The sequence below is a fragment of the Protomyctophum parallelum genome, assembly GCF_964188405.1.
Source record: "Protomyctophum parallelum genome assembly, chromosome: 21".
Classification (NCBI taxonomy): domain Eukaryota; kingdom Metazoa; phylum Chordata; class Actinopteri; order Myctophiformes; family Myctophidae; genus Protomyctophum; species Protomyctophum parallelum.
In genome coordinates, this window is record NC_139713.1 from 150,225 (window position 1) to 167,743 (window position 17,519).

At 41.9% G+C, this 17,519-nt stretch overlaps 1 long non-coding RNA gene across 1 annotated transcript; it reads right to left on the reverse strand.

Annotated features, from left to right (window-relative positions):
* Positions 1-7,424: 7,424 nt before the first annotated feature.
* On the reverse strand, positions 7,425-11,396 carry LOC310879267. The gene is made up of 3 exons (XR_014570983.1): positions 11,256-11,396; positions 8,382-8,527; positions 7,425-7,544 (listed from the first exon to the last, which is right to left on the reverse strand). It is a non-coding gene; the product is annotated as an uncharacterized lncRNA (long non-coding RNA).
* Between the last annotated feature and the right edge of the window lie 6,123 nt (positions 11,397-17,519).

Consider the following 17,519-nt stretch of genomic DNA (forward strand, 5'->3'; position numbering starts at 1 on the left):
TCTTGACTTTTCAAAAATAGCAGATCTACAAGCTCAGACAATTATTTGACAACTTTAGCTCAACTTACTTTGTAGACTGTTTAGAAAAATAAAATCAATCTAATCACAATGCTGGCACAAATATGTTGGTCTTTATATATGTATTTATACCTGCCAACCAGCGCTGCCTGTCTTTAAAGAAATGGTAATAAAGTGACGGTACACACATTAAACAGTTTCTTCCATATTCATTTGTCCTAATAAAATAGATCCATTAATTAATATTTTATTACATTATTTGTACTGCCTGGTTTAAGAAAATAAACATATTGTCTAGTATTATTTATTGTATTAACTAGTTGTTCTATTAAGTTCAAACTAGTTCTATTCATTAATACATTTTAAATTATATTTATTTATTTAAGAAAATAAACACATTGTCTATTATTTATTGTATTATCTAATAACTCGTTTTTCCTAATAATAAATATATTAATTAGATTGTTAAATGATATTTTATTACATTATTTATTCTGCCTGGTGAAACGCGTAAGGCTGTCATTACTCTGAGTAACCACTAGAGGGAAGTGTTGGCCTAAAAGTGACAGCCATTAACAGTTTGTAGAAAGCGCAGTTCAACACACGCTCTGATAAAACCCAGAAAAGCATTATTAAAGACTTGTTTACATTGAGGTCCATTTGCATCAGAACATTTAATGACAATACAAATATAGAAACTGGATTTCTAAAGTTTTCAAAAGGAGTAGAGTCATTTCCTGGAGGAAAAGTACCACACTAGAAGAACAAGCCAATTTAAAAACAGTCTTATTACTTAAAATTCAGTCTGGTCTTAGTGGTAAAACATTTAATACAATTTATTTAAATTTGCATACAGTAATTTAATTACAATATTCAACATTCATGTTTGGTGGCATGGCTCTGTTCTGGGAGATTGTCAGCATAAATATTAATAAGCCAGGTCATTCTGTAGAGACCTTGGGGTGAAAACCTGATGTTTTAAGTATGGCTCGACTCCATTTCTACCTGCTCAGGGATATCCTGACGGACCCTCCTCTCGGAGCTAAAGCATTAACTCGCCTATTAGTTTGTATTGTTGCTCATTTCAGAACGCGCCCAATATTACTGACATGCATACAGTAGAAAAACATGTAGAAATAATGCGCAGCTGAACGGTCCAATATTAGACTGACCAAACAAACACACATATGTAAATAGAAAACATGTATAATGCGCAGCTGAACGGTCCAATATTAGACTGACCAAACAAACACACATATGTAAATAGAAAACATGTATAGAAGCTGAACTCGTCCCTCAAAGTAAACACAACACAGAGAACTCTACAATAAAATACCTCGTTACATTGACCGCTATTGTTGTTATTATTATTATTACCTGTTTGGCCTCTCGAGTGTGGAAAATACGTTCTTTACATTTACTTCTTGTTGTGAGCGTCTGTCCTTCCATCATGGCTCCACACGTCTTTAGCAGTTAGCACCGCGATATATAATAACTATTATTATTATTATAAATAACTAAACACTAACAATATAAGCTGCAAGTGTAGAGTTATAGTATAGTACAGTAACTATGTAGGCTATGTAGTAATATATTATAGTAGTGTACAGACTCCTGAGTGAGACGAAATGTTTGCACCAGCTGTGTTCAATCAATCAATCAATCAATGGTCCAGCTGTGTGTTACTGACAGACAGGGAACGTTTGTTCTGCCTCAGAATGTTATCACATCATGTTTTTAGTTTTTACATTTTCAACCTCACGTGAAATCAATTTATTATGAATCATGGAATCACTATGCATTATGTTTTATGATCTTATGACCATGAATGTTAGTATTTGAGCTATTTTAGTATTTTTTTATAGTAAGCATTTTAATGACAGCATTTACAAACTTGAAATGAATGTTTGTGAATTAAACTAGTATAATATTAAATTATATATAACTACAACTAGAAGTTTATATTACTTTATATTACAATGTAGGCATTTATCAGGCATTAATCCATTTATCAGGCTTTATCCAGTGATCATATTCATAAGCATTAAAAATATATGAATATTCATAAATGTTTTAATTTAAATTAATTAATTAATGATAGGTGGACAGACAATGTTGGAACTATGCACAAAAACAAACTTCACCCATTTTTTTTACTTGTAAAACTGTGATGCATTTCACTCCTATGGCATATAAAGTTAGGTGTGAATCCCTAGACTCCTTCAAACCCGCTCTCAAAAAGAGCACCTACGGACAGCTGCAATGGACCACTGATGTTAACCAGTGTTGTTTTTAACAGCAAATTTTGATTTTAGTTTTAGTCAAAGTCTCTTACTCTCTCAATAGTTTAATTTAGTTTCAGGCACATTTTAGTCACCTGGAATGTTTTAGTGTTAGTCTAGTTTTAGTTGACTAAATATCATAAGATTTTAGTCGACTAAATCCAGTTGATTTAGTAGACTAAAATGTACTTTGGTGAGCCGTGATGCCGTCGTAATGACTGATTTTACACTTGCTGAAAATAGCTGATCTACAAGCTCACGTGTTGCGCTGCGACACACGAGTTTGTAGATCTCAGCTATTTTCAGCATGCAATCAAGTGTAAAATGACTTATACTGGATCTCTTCCTATAGCATTTTAAAGTTTAGTTTTTATCCGTTGACAAAATTGTTAGTATATTTAGTCATCAGTTTTAGTAATCATAGCTTAGTTTTCATTTAGTTTTCGTCAGTGAAAAAAGGTAGTCGATGAACATTTTTCGTCTTAGGGCCGATTCATACTCCTATTTTAGAGCCGAATAAAAGTCGGTTCGGCTCTAGAGCCTACAATGTGACGTCATTTGGCTCTGTAGAGCCTACAATGTGACGTCATTTGGCTCTTTAGAGCATACAATGTGACGTCATTTGGCTCTGTAGATGTAGAGCCTACAATGTGACGTCATTGGGCTCTGTAGAGCCTACAATGTGACGTCATTTGGCTCTGTAGATGTAGAGCCTAAAATGTGACGTCATTGGGCTCTGTAGAGCCTACAATGTGACGTCATTTGGCTCTGTAGAGCCTACAATGTGACGTCATTTGGCTCTGTAGAGCCTACAATGTGACGTCATTTGGCTCTGTAGATGTAGAGCCTACAATGTGACGTCATTGGGCTCTGTAGAGCCTACAATGTGACGTCATTTGGCTCTGTAGAGCCTACAATGTGACGTCATTTGAGGTTCGGGGGGGGGGCGGGGACCGTCCTAAAGTCGGCTCTTCGGTGCTACTGAAAATTTCTGATGAGTCGAAATCATTTCGGCACTACAGCGCCGAAACAGCGGTAAAATAGGAGTATGAATCGGCCCTTAGTTTTAGTCAACGAAATCAACACTGTTGTAAACAAGTGTTTTTTCTGGTTTTATCGTCGTAGCAGTAGATTTTGTATTGACCTGTATACTTTTGTTTGAAATGTACCCATTCTACATACTGTGAAATAAACATTTCAATCAATCAATCATAAATGCTGTACCTGTTGATCACAGACGAGGCCTTCTTCTCTGGCTGGCTGAAGTGTGTAGAACATCTCCTCAGTGTGAACATTCGGCCAAAATAACCGAGCTACAAGCTCTGATAAACATTCAGCCAAAACAACAGATCTACAAGCTCACAGTGCAATGCATTGTTTGGTACGTGGTCTGCTCTTTCTTCCCTCTATGCTGAAAATAGACGATACACACTTAGGGATGTCAATGGCTAACCGGATAGCCGTTAAAACAAATCTGAATATACTTATGGGCTTCACGGTTAACTTAAACCTAAAAATAATAAATGTATGTTACTGATGGTGTTATTTAGTTATGGAGAGATGTCATCATTCTAAACACTCACTGCAAGAGAGTTTTCTATGTCCAAGAGAACACTAGATAGATTACATACATTTTGGGTTAAAAGAAAATAAATAAAATCAGCAACCGTTAATTAAGCTATGGGGTAACCGAATGGAAAATGATCTGTTAGCGACATCCCTAATCACAACATAGAGAATTAGAACAACGGTCAGGATATTTAAGCGCCTTGGAGAAAGGCACTATAGAAATGCACCATTTACCATTTATTTAACACCACAGAAGAAGACAGCAGGAAGTGAAGTCAGGGTTTCAGACATTTTATTGATTTAGAATTCGTTACCATGTCAAAGGTCGTCAGGGACAGGTGGGTGTGGCAAAGCTTCTTATACACCTGTAAAGGTCAGAGATCAAAGGTCATCAGGGCCAGGTGTATGGAATAAAGCATAACTAAATCTAAAGATGTAATGATGTTTTAGTCCGACCAGCTGAAGAGATCATTAAGGTTGCTTTTATTACATTTAACTGAGACCATTCAGTTAAAGCTGCTTCTAAACTTGTATTCTATTGCTAGTTTGATCACTTCAAATTAGAGATGCTCCAATAATCGGCCACTGATCAGTGATCAGCCAATATTCAGCATTGACCCTATCTGGAGAAACATAACATAACACATAACATATAACATATACAGATTATTAAAACAACAACAAAAGAGGCAAGAATGGTGCAGCACTAGTTCCCGTCCTGAATGGGTTAGAGTTCAAAGGTCATGTTACCTTGCCGATGAGGAAGTAAACTAGAGACTCTTTGGGAACAATTTGTTTCAACTCCTCCGACCTAAAAAAAACCCCCAGACACACACATTGCTTGTGTGTCTTGCAACGACAGGTCACGGACTCGCGCGTGTGCGTATGTGTGCATGTGCGTATGTGTGCATGTGCGTGCATGTGTGCGTGTTGATCTATTCAAACAGGTATAAGGACTAGTCATTATAATTATCATACATACCACGCCAATATGACAGAAGCACTGACGACTGAGGGTTGATACTCAGAGCTTTCTTGAAGTGAATTTCTGCGAAGTTGAACTTCTCCTGCTTAGATCATCCCTAATCCATACCTATAGCGCACGCACACCCATACACGCACGGACGCACAGAGAGAGAGAGAGAGAGAGAGAGAGAGAGAGAGAGAGAGACACACACACACACACACACACACACACACACACACACACACACACACACACAACTAGTGTATTCAGTAGGCTATGGCATTTGTGGACATATTTACCAGGCATTGTGTAACTATGATTCCTTTATTTTTTATTTTTGTAACCCAATTTCTACGGGGAGTACATGTGAGGGTACCTACCCTAGGGGACACAGGGAGAACATGTGAGGGTACCTACCCTAGGGGACACGGGGAGAACATGTGAGGGTACCTACTACCTACCCTAGGGGACACGGGGAGAACGTGTGAGGGTACCTACCCTAGGGGACACGGGGAGAACATGTGAGGGTACCTACCCTAGGGGACACAGGGAGTACATGTGAGGGTACCTACCCTAGGGGACACAGGGAGTACATGTGAGGGTACCTACCCTAGGGGACACGGGGAGAACATGTGAGGGTACCTACCCTAGGGGACACAGGGAGTACATGTGAGGGTACCTACCCTAGGGGACACGGGGAGAACATGTGAGGGTACCTACCCTAGGGGACACAGGGAGAACATGTGAGGGTACCTACCCTAGGGGACACAGGGAGAACATGTGAGGGTACCTACCCTAGGGGACACGGGGAGAACATGTGAGGGTACCTACCCTAGGGGACACAGGGAGAACATGTGAGAGTACCTACCCTAGGAGACACGGGGAGAACATGTGAGGGTACCTACCCTAGGGACACGGGGAGAACATGTGAGGGTACCTACCCTATAGGGGACACAGGGAGAACATGTGAGGGTACCTACCCTAGGGGACACAGGGAGAACATGTGAGGGTACCTACCCTAGGGGACACGGGGAGAACATGTGAGGGTACCTACCCTAGGGGACACGGGGAGAACACGGGGAGAACATGTGAGGGTACCTACCCTAGGAGACACGGGGAGAACATGTGAGGGTACGTACCCTAGGGGACACGGGGAGAACATGTGAGGGTACCTACCCTAGGGGACACGGGGAGAACATGTGAGGGTACCTACCCTAGGGGACACAGGGAGAAAATGTGAGGGTACCTACCCTAGGGGACACGGGGAGAACATGTGAGGGTACCTACCCTAGGGGACACGGGGAGAACATGTGAGGGTACCTACCCTAGGGGACACGGGGAGAACATGTGAGGGTACCTACTAGGGTTGGGATTCGTTAGGATTTTAACGGTTCCGGATCCTTCCCGGATCCCTCTTAACGGTTCCGGTTCCTAACGGTTCCCTTAACGGATCCTAATATTATTTTTTTCCCCGTTTTTCTGACATAGATTATGCTTATATTATAACTAACCTAACCAAGTACATAATAAACACAAATTAATTAATTAAATTATTGAAAATGCACTTTACAATTATGAGGTGGCACTATTATTTAAACTTCACCACCACCAGCAGCAGCAGCTAGGCACCACAACAATATCATTGTTGCAATTTGTACTGTATATTAAATATACAGTACACAATATTGATATTGTTGTAGTGACAAATGTTGTCTTTAATGTTCAAATTAATTTAATATGAAGGACCCCTTACCCTAATGGAAACAAGCCATAGTGCTTTCTTGGATTATAGCAGACCTTGTATTGAACTGTAGGCTACGTTCCTGTGCTTTTTTTCTGCAAATTGTTTATAAAGTAATCAATCTATGGCGGTATATGCACCTAAACGCTGGGCTCTCAACAGCCACGCAATTAATTTAGAGACAAATTAAAAGCACGTTAGTAGTTTTTATTTTCCATTACGTTACTAGCCTGGGGAAAGTAAACCAGCCTTGCATCAGATCGTCCCCCGCTGGCTGTGGTGAAGCTGCGGGGAGAGCAGGCACGGCTTTCCGCATGGCTCTCAAACGCGATGTGTAGGCATATTGATTTTGAGATGTTTCCTCTATGTTCACGTGGTACAAGTTGCAACAACCTTTGCTAGCAACTCTCGCATTTATTGCACTTTGCATGCTCACTGCTCAGCCTCAGTCATTTCCCTCTCTGTTAACCACACTTTGGCGACATACTTATACTGTCCCACTCGCTCCACAGCGGTCGCTGAATGCACAGAACAGTGGGCGTATCCTCCCCGACCCCACTCACTCATGTAGGTGGGGTGACGTCACCCCAGGCTCTGCTTGCATGCAGGCACAGACACAGCGGAGCTAAATGACAACTGATGAGATCCGTTTGGGGAACCGTTAATAAAAAAACGATGGAACCGGCTCCGGATCCGCAATGTCGGAACCGGGTCTGAAATGGACCCGGTTCCGAATCCCAACCCTAGTACCTACCCTAGGGGACACAGGGAGAACATGTGAGGGTACCTACCCTAGGGGACAGTGTCTAATGTGGACTCTAATAATAATTATAATAATTACCAGGCATTGTAGTGTCTACTGTTGACTAATAGCGTTCCTGCAGCAGGATAAGGCTTTGTCCAACTCCTCCGTCAAAACAAACTTGTGTCAGAGCAGAGTGTAGGCGTAGGCAAAGCTGGGGTCCACCTGGGGAGGGAGACAGAGAGACAATTTAGTCATTCATCAGACGCTCTTAATCCAGAACGATTCACAGTAAGCAACAACAACAACAACACATGGTAATACATCACATACATGAACCATAAGCACCATAAGCAAGCTAAGAACCTAACAGTGAAATATCTATATAATGAAACTATGCATATAAATATAGTGCTATGTCTATTGTCTACATAAAATGCTTTCTTAGTTACATAAGTTGAGTCTTTGCATGATAGAGACCCTAACAGTTATTAGTGAGATTATAACTAGAGTGAGACAGAAACAGTAATTACTCTAAGACAGTGGTTTTCAACCAGTGGTCCGGGGACCACCAGTGGTCCTTGGGTGGGTTCCAGGTGGTCTCCATGCTAAATGATGGATAGTTGCTAACAAAATGGACTAGATATTTAACTCTTAAGACCATAAAATGAAACCAAATGGACCCGTACGGATCCATTTGGTTTCACTTGATGCTCTCAAGAGTTAAATTGTCAAACATCTGCATCAGTTAATTTACACAATTGTACAGAAAGTCTAAACAATTAGAGAATGTAGAATAAGTATTTTGATCAACATTTGCCTGTTATCTCTCCTAATGGTACCAACATCAATACTGCATGAACTAAAAAACATGGCATGGATGCACCTGGGACGTATGCTCATTGATGTGTCCCAAGGTCATCAGGGTTTCTGGTCTCCCAACATCACTCAGGTGACCCAGCCGGGGTGATCAAGTCCCAACTTACGTCCCAGTAGCTACCCTCGATCAGTCCCATTAGGGAAAGACAGGTTCACACAGTCCGCTGCTCCCGAACTACTCACTCTGCCAGGACTGGGAGGTCTGGCCTGTGGAAGGACTAGAATCTGTGGGATGTCTCCTGTCCGGGCCCCTCCTACGTCTCGCCAGGTCCACTCCTGCTCTCACCAGGTGCAGTGCAGGACCTGTGAGTTGGAATTGTGGATAACATCTTATCCAACGATAACAAAATATTGTTTAGTTTCGGGTCTGAGAGGCTAAATGTCCTCAAATGGTGGTCCGTAGCTCAAATTCTGAATAATTAAATAAATAATGGACCTTGATGTGAAAAGGGTTGAAAACCACTGGTCCAATAGGCAATTCACACTGAGACGGACTGAATCCGTTTCATTGGAACCCCGATGGCCATGATTCACATTACCCGAGATTCAACAGCGCACCCGGGTACACTTGCATAACACAATTTAATCCTCCTGATGACGGTGTGCTTGATGGCTGGCGCGCACGGACACTGACCCTCAACTGTGCGACATTGTCTCAAATAAATCCAGACACACTGAATTGCATTGCCTCAACGGTCCAGAGACCCGCCCCCCCATGCGGTCCCGGGGACGGTTGGGCAATCCGCTCCCGGGAACAGTACGCATCATTCACACTACCACAACATCTGCCAAGTGGTCCCGAGTGCGCACCCGGGACCATAGTGTGAATTGCCTATAAGACAGTGGATGGCTGAGTTCACACAACATTAACTTAGTTTTAGGGTGATTCTTAGTAATTATTCTAAGACAGTGTATGAAAGCTAAATAAAATCTCAAGACTGAAAATGCAAAGATGATATTTTAGGCCGAACGGCTTAAATAGCGGTTAACGCAGTAGAACTGTTAACTGAGACCATTCGTGTTTGTGGAAGATGCTTCTAAACTTCTATTGCTAGTTTGATCACTTCAAATACTCTTTCGAATTACCGAAAATAGCAGATCTCATCACGTCATTCTTTGAGGGCAGGAAGGCCATGAAATGAAACAAAAAAATATGAATTTAACTTAACACATTTTGGACTGAGGCCAATTCTAAAAACGCCTTCTAAAAACTGAACTAAGTTTTCTGGAAAAACTTAAAATTCAGCACGTTTGTGAAACAAGCTTGTATACATCAGGAAAACCCTTATTGTCTCCACCAGGCCGAAGGCATGTGGGGAGAGTATGTTTTGCACTCCGTCCGTCCGCGTGTGTGTCCGCGTGTGTGTCCGTGTGTGTGTCCGTGTGTCCGTGAACAGCTAATCTCGGCCACCGTTAACCCGGTCGATGCCATATTTTGCACACACACTCCCTGGATGCCAACCATGAACCTCTGCCCCAAACTTTCCACAACGGCCTGTTATAGCGCCACCAGGAGGCCGCTTTGTGCAAAACAAGTTTTTCGATGCCATATTTTGCACACACTCCCTGGATGCCAACCATGAACCTCTGCCCCAAACTTTCCAGAACGGCCTGTTATAGCGCCACCAGGAGGCCGCTTTGTGCAAAACAAGTTTTTGCACAGTACACCTACAGATTTTGTCCAAACATCACGCAAATTGGTACACAGTCTCTCTAGAGCCATTCAACGAAACGGGTCTTTCAGATTTATCAGACTCCATCCTGATTGGTTAAGATTGGCTTCCAAAGTTCACAGGAGTGCTCAGTTTCAAACAAAATGCTGCAAATCATGAACACATCGCCTGATTTCCGTGAAATTGTGCACCCACATTCCCACTAGGCCGAGGACGAAATGCCACATGAACAATTTCAACTCAGCCTCAAGGTGGCGCTATAACTGGCCGAAAAGTGTTTTTACCTCTAACTGCACGGATCTGTGGATAACCTGGTGGAGACCTGTGCCCGGAAGGGCACTTTTTCTAGTTTGTATTGTAATAAGATTAGAGAGACCCACTAAGAGAAACCCGTGTGTGGAACGAGCTTCTTATTTATTTCTTGCCTTGATCTACGTTCTCTCTACTCTTCTCACTTCTCTAAAACACCCTGGTCAACGCTCCACACATCCTAGACTCTTCTCCCTTCTCTAAAACACCCTGGACAACGCACCACACGTCCCAGACTCTTCTCTGAAACACCCTGGACAACGCTCCACACATCCTAGACTCTTATCCCTTCTCTAAAACACCCTGGACAACGCTCCACACGTCCCAGACTCTTATCCCTTCTCTAAAACACCATGGACAACGCTCCACACATCCTAGACTCTTCGCCCTTCTCTAAAACACCCTGGACAACGCACCACACGTCCCAGACTCTTATCCCTTCTCTAAAACACACTGGACAACGCTCCACACGTCCCAGACTCTTCTCCCTTCTCTAAAACACCCTGGACAATGCTCCACACGTCCCAGACTCTTCTCCCTTCTCTAAAACACCCTGGACAACGCTCCACACATCCTAGACTCTTCTCACTTCTCTAAAACACACTGGACAACGCTCCACACGTCCCAGACTCTTCTCCATTCTCTAAAACACCCTGGACAACGCTCCACACGTCCCAGACTCTTCTCACTTATCTAAAACACCCTGGACAACGCTCCACACGTCCCAGACTCTTCTCACTTATCTAAAACACCCTGGACAACGCTCCACACATCCTAGACTCTTCTCACTTCTCTAAAACACACTGGACAACGCTCCACACGTCCCAGACTCTTCTCCATTCTCTAAAACACCCTGGACAACGCTCCACACGTCCCAGACTCTTCTCACTTATCTAAAACACCTGGACAACGCTCCACACGTCCCAGACTCTTCTCACTTATCTAAAACACCCTGGACAACGCTCCACACGTCCCAGACTCTTCTCACTTATCTAAAATACCCTGGACAATGCTCCACACGTCCCAGACTCTTCTCCCTTCTCTAAAACGCCCTGCTATGTCTGTAGTTCCTCACCTCAGGACAGTTCTTGTCGATGTCGGTCAGGTCTTTGGACAGCGTGGACAGATGTCTCTCTGCAGATGCCAGATGTCGTGGAATAAATCTCCATTCCTTCGACTCTGCACGGCTCGATTCGACGCACCTCACTGAACAGCCTCTCTGCCCGAAAGAAAATACAATATATAATTGCAGTGAAGTTGCTTGATTAAGTATTTCATATTCATTTGATATATTAAAGCCAAAGGCCATTCAACTTCAAACTGCATTTTGAAAACACACGTCTCTGCTTCTGGTGACTGATATTGTCCTTCCAATGAATGATAGGACGCGTGTGTGTGTGTGTGTGTCGGTCGCAGTTAAGTATGGAATTGTGCATTTCCCGTCAGTGTGTGTTAGTCACACCCAGGGTGAGAGAGCATGTGACATCACGTTTCATCATCAGGGATGGAGATCCCAGATGTCATCAATATTAAGCCCATGTATGGAGATCGCTGATGTCATCAATATTGGCCAACAACTCTACATCTGACCTCAAAACTCATACTCTTAGATCTCCATATATGGAGCTGACCTGTTCTGACATTCCACATGTTGATCCTTCCCCATCCATCCTTCCTCTTCGATGTCTCCTTTTTGGCTGATACCTGTTCATTTAAACTCTAGACGGGCCTGTTGACTGATACCTGTCCATTTAAACTCTAGACGGGCCTGTTGACTGATACCTGTCCATTTAAACTCTAGACGGGCCTGTTGACTGATACCTGTCCATTTAAACTCTAGACGGGCCTGTTGACTGATACGTGTTGTGGCGATTAGTGTCGCCACGCACGCACGCACGCACGCATGCACACGCACGCACGCCCATTTGTGCCGTCAGTTACCATCCAGACTGATACGTCTTTTTATGCCCTGACGTCACGCACCTGGCTAGCGGCAGGAGGAAGTGCTGTGGCAGCCGCGGAGGCTGGAGGTGTTTTGTTTGCAACTCGTTGTTACGGTTGTTTTAGCCAGTAACCCTTTACGTTTATGAATCGTTGTGCGCTCAAAGCGTTGTCGTTTTGGACATACATTGTGGAGAGGATCACACAGAGGAGGATGTCCCGGCGGTCGTTTGGATCGGACACCTTGGAACCGTGGGGATTTAACACCACATTTGTACGTCAGTGAGTAACAAACGAAGAGACACAACAGAACAGCTGAGGGGTTCGGGGTTACAACCTAACGGATACCGTGCGGGTACAGGAAACATACTGTCGGGTTTTGCGTTTGGGCAAGGACGGAATACTGAACTGAACTGTGAACTGTGAACCTATGTGCTGTGAACATTTCATTATACAACTTATTAACTGCAACTCTACCGTGTCTGTGTTTATTGTGTTTACAAGTGACTCTACAGGGTGTGCAGTGTGGTGCGGACCACGGTATGCTGCACAGCCTTATGCAACGGTTACCCTATTAACTAACATTTTGTCAGGATACAACTGCCTGGCTGGCACCCCAGATCCATGATCTATAACAAACCGTTACAGTGTCCATTTAAACTCTAGACGGGCCTGTTGACTGATACCTGTCCATTTAAACTCTAGACGGGCCTGTTGACTGATACCTGTCCATTTAAACTCTAGACGGGCCTGTTGACTGATACCTGTCCATTTAAACTCTAGACGGGCCTGTTGACTGATACCTGTCCATTTAAACTCTAGACGGGCCTGTTGACTGATACCTGTCCATTTAAACTCTAGACGGGCCTGTTGACTGATACCTGTCCATTTAAACTCTAGACGGGCCTGTTGACTGATACCTGTCCATTTAAACTCTAGACGGGCCTGTTGACTGATACCTGTGCATTTAAACTCTAGACGGGCCTGTTGACTGATACCTGTCCATTTAAACTCTAGACGGGCCTGTTGACTGATACCTGTGCATTTAAACTCTAGACGGGCCTGTTGACTGATATCTGTCCATTTAAACTCTAGACGGGCCTGTTGACTGATACCTGTCCATTTAAACTCTAGACGGGCCTGTTGACTGATACCTGTCCATTTAAACTCTAGACGGGCCTGTTGACTGATACCTGTCCATTTAAACTCTAGACGGGCCTGTTGACTGATACCTGTCCATTTAAACTCTAGACGGGCCTGTTGACTGATACCTGTCCATTTAAACTCTAGATGGGCCTGTTGACTGATACCTGTCCATTTAAACTCTAGACGGGCCTGTTGACTGATACCTGTCCATTTAAACTCTAGACGGGCCTGCCCAAAAGTTATTAGTGCAGCCGCGCCCGGCAGCCGGCGAAAACTAGTTCTCAACAGGCCCGAAAATTAAGATATGCTGTCACCCAGGTGGATGCGTGCACGCAATCTCGAGGTCGCTTCTCGCCCTCAGGTGTCTTACTGGTATTGTGTGTGTTGTAGTGTGTGTGTGCGTGTGTGTGTATACACCTGTACATATTCATCCAGCTCATAGTGTGCTGTAGCGATGTGACTCAACGGTCTGTCTGTGCGTGCGTGCATACCTGTAAGCATTCATCCAGCTCATAGTGTGCTGTAGCGATGTGACTCAACGGTCTGTCTGTGCGTGCGTGCATACCTGTAAGTATTCATCCAGCTCATAGTGTGCTGTAGCGATGTAACTCAACACCCAGCCTGTGTTGTAATGGTGAGAAGGCAGAGAGGAGAGAATGCTGACCACTTCTCTGCTGAGCTTTTACCCAGTTCCCTTACGCTGAGTAGACCATCTGTAAAACACACAATATATACATATATATACATCAACATCTGCTGGTGTACAAACACAATGCTAGGTAGTAGTGGTGCGCGGCCGGCCCGTTGCCTTGTGGGCAGACGGGTCAAGATTTTGATCAACAATTATTGCACAGCGGCCAGGGCGGGTCACCCCATTTTGAGAACGACTGACATAAAAACATGGGTTTTCAGAAAACTGTCAGAATTTAGAAGACATTTTTTAAATTTCGACGTCAGGCCAAAATGGGTTAAGTACAATTCCAATTCCAATTTTCGATACCTTTACTTCTACTCCACTATATCACAGAGGCAAATATTGTACTTTTTACTCCACTACAATTATTAGGAATGTTTACTTTGTAGATTAATATTACAAAACATACAATAACCCCGTCAGCCCTATACATTTTAGCCAGTTGAAAATAGTAGAGAGAGCTTGTAGATCTGCTATTTTCAAAACCTTTGAAGATTTGTGAATTGGGACATTGTGCATACATTTTACTCAAGTACATTTTGAATTCTGGACTTTTACTTGTATTTCTACATAGCGGCCGGTATTGATACTTTTACTCGTTATTTTAGTACTTTTCCCACTTGTAAAATTGAGAGATATTATTGATAAGGCTGCCTGATAAACACACACCTGTCTTGGAGCGTGTGCGTCTTGGCCTGCAGTGCGTCCAGCTCGAAAGGAGGACCGTCCGTTCGCGGCGCAGAGATGACCCCACACTTCTATGGCCAAGGCACCTTCCATCTGTCACGTGCACCATGTAGTCCTGCAGAGAGAATCACGTTGCAAAACAGTTCATGAGTTGGAATCAAGCGCGCGCTACGAGCTTGTAGGTCTGCTATTTTTGAAAAATCATGAAAATGTGGCACAACTCTTTTCAGAGCTTAAATTGTCAGGCCCGCCAAAATATAATTTTGTCAACAAATTAAACTGTAGACGAAAATTGTACTGCAGAATGAAATCAACTAAAATCTTGATATTCAGTAGACGCACTAAAACATTTTAGATGACAAAAATATGACAATTTTTTTATTCAAAGGACTATGAAATTTGCTGTCAAAATGAAGACTGGCTTTAAACACATCACTTACACTCCATCTTCAACAGTTTAGTCATTTATCGATTTAACGAGCGTCGACTGACTTACCGATAGGGTCTCTGCAGTCAGACTATGGGGTCAGAGGTCACCGATGGGGTCAGTGCAGACCACGGGGTCAGAGAGGTGGGCAGGTCGACCGCGGTCACTCTGAAGTGGTCGACGGCGAGCGGCAGCAGGCCTGTGACAAAAATGATGGCGGCCGACCCCCATCTGAAAAGATGTTGTTCCAGGGACCCCCAGAAGCAAAGATATGAGTTAAAAGAATATATATTCAAAGATCTGCACCACATTTTCTTGACTTTTCAAAAATAGCAGATCTACAAGCTCAGACAATTATTTGACAACTTTAGCTCAAATTACTTTGTAGACTGTTTATAAAAATAAAATCAATCTAATCACAATGTTGGCACAAATATGTAGGACTTTATATATGTATTTATACCTGCCAACCAGCGCTGCCTGTCTTTAAAGAAATGGTAATAAAGTGACGGTACACACATTAAACAGTTTCTTCCATATTAATTTCCAAAAGATCAATTGCCTTCCGTCTGTCCTATTAATAAAATAGATCCATTAATTAATATTTTATTACATTTGTTCTGCCTGGTTTAAGAAAATAAACATATTGTCTAGTATTATTTATTGTATTAACTAGTTGTTCTATTAAGTTCAAACTAGTTCTATTAATTAATACATTTTAAATGATATTTATTTATTTAAGAAAATAAACACATTGTCTATTATTTATTGTATTATCTAATAACTCGTTTTTCCTAATAATAAATATATTAATTAGATTGTTAAATGATATTTTATTACATTATTTGTTCTGCGTGGTGAAACGCGTAAGGCTGTCATTACTCTGAGTAACCACTAGAGGGAAGTGTTGGCCTAAAAGTCACAGTCATTAACAGTTTGTAGAAAGCACAGTTCAACACAAGCTTTAATACAATTTAAATTTGCATACAGTAATTTAATTACAATATTCAACATTCATGTTTGGAGGCATGGCTCTGTTCTGGGAGATTGTCAGCATAAATATTAATAAGCCAGGTCATTCTGTAGAGACCTTGGGGTGAAAACCTGATGTTTTAAGTATGGCTCGACTCCATTTCTATCTGCTCAGGGATATCCTGACACGGACCCTCCTCTCGGAGCTAAAGCATTAACTCGCCTATTAGTTTGTATTGTTACTCATTTCAGAACGCGCCCAATATTACTGACATACATACAGTAGAAAAGTGTAAATTGATAAAACATGTATAATGCGCAGCTGAACGGTCCAATATTAGACTGACCAAACACACATGTGTAAATAGAAAACATGTAGAACACAACACAGAACTCTAAAATAAAAGACCTCGTTACATTGACCGCTATTGTTATTATTATTATTATTATTACCTGTCTGGCCTCTCGTTGTGGAAAATACGTTCTTTACATTTACTTCTTGTTCTGAGCGTCGACTGTCCTTCCATCATGGCTCCACACGTCTTTAGCAGTTAGCACCGCGATATATAATAACTATTATTATTATAAATAACAACTAAACACTAACAATATAAGCTGCAAGTGTAGAGTTATAGTATAGTACAGTAACTATGTAGGCTATGTAGTAATATATTATAGTAGTGTACAGACTCCTGAGTGAGACGAATTGTTTGCACCAGCTGTGTTCAATCAATCAATCAATGGTCGAGTGTAGTCAGAGATGAGTCGGTCATGAACGAACGAATCAAAAGAACTAGTTCTTTTTGGTGAACGAAACCGATCCGGTCACTTCCGTGAACGATCCGTTCTGCGTCCGTTCTTAATGACGGGGATTCACCCGGCGGCTCTTCTCATTCAGAGCCTGCTCTGTTACTTTATTATGAATCATGGAATCACTATGCATTATGTTTTATGAGCTTATGACCATGAATGTTAGTATTTTAGCTGTTTTAGTATTTTTTGATAGTAAGCATTTTAATGACAGCATTTACAAACTTTAAATTAATGTTTGTGAATTAAACTAGTATAATATTAAATTATATATAACTACAACTATTTTTACTATTATTATTATTATTATTATTACTTTATATTACAATGTAGGCATTTATCAGGCATTAATCCATTTATCAGGCTTTATCCAGTGATCATATTCATAAGCATTAAAAATATATGAATATTCATAAATGTTTAATTTAAATGAATGAATTAATGATAGGTGGACAGACAATGTTGGAACTATGCACAAAAACAAACTTCACCCATTTACTTGTAAAACTGTGATGCATTTCACTCCTATGCCATATAAAGTTAGGTGTGAATCCCTAGACTCCTTCAAACCCGCTCTCAAAAAGAGCACCTACGGACAGCTGCAATGGACCCTGATGTTAACCAGTGTTGTTTTTGGCAGCAAATTTAGATTTTAGTTTTAG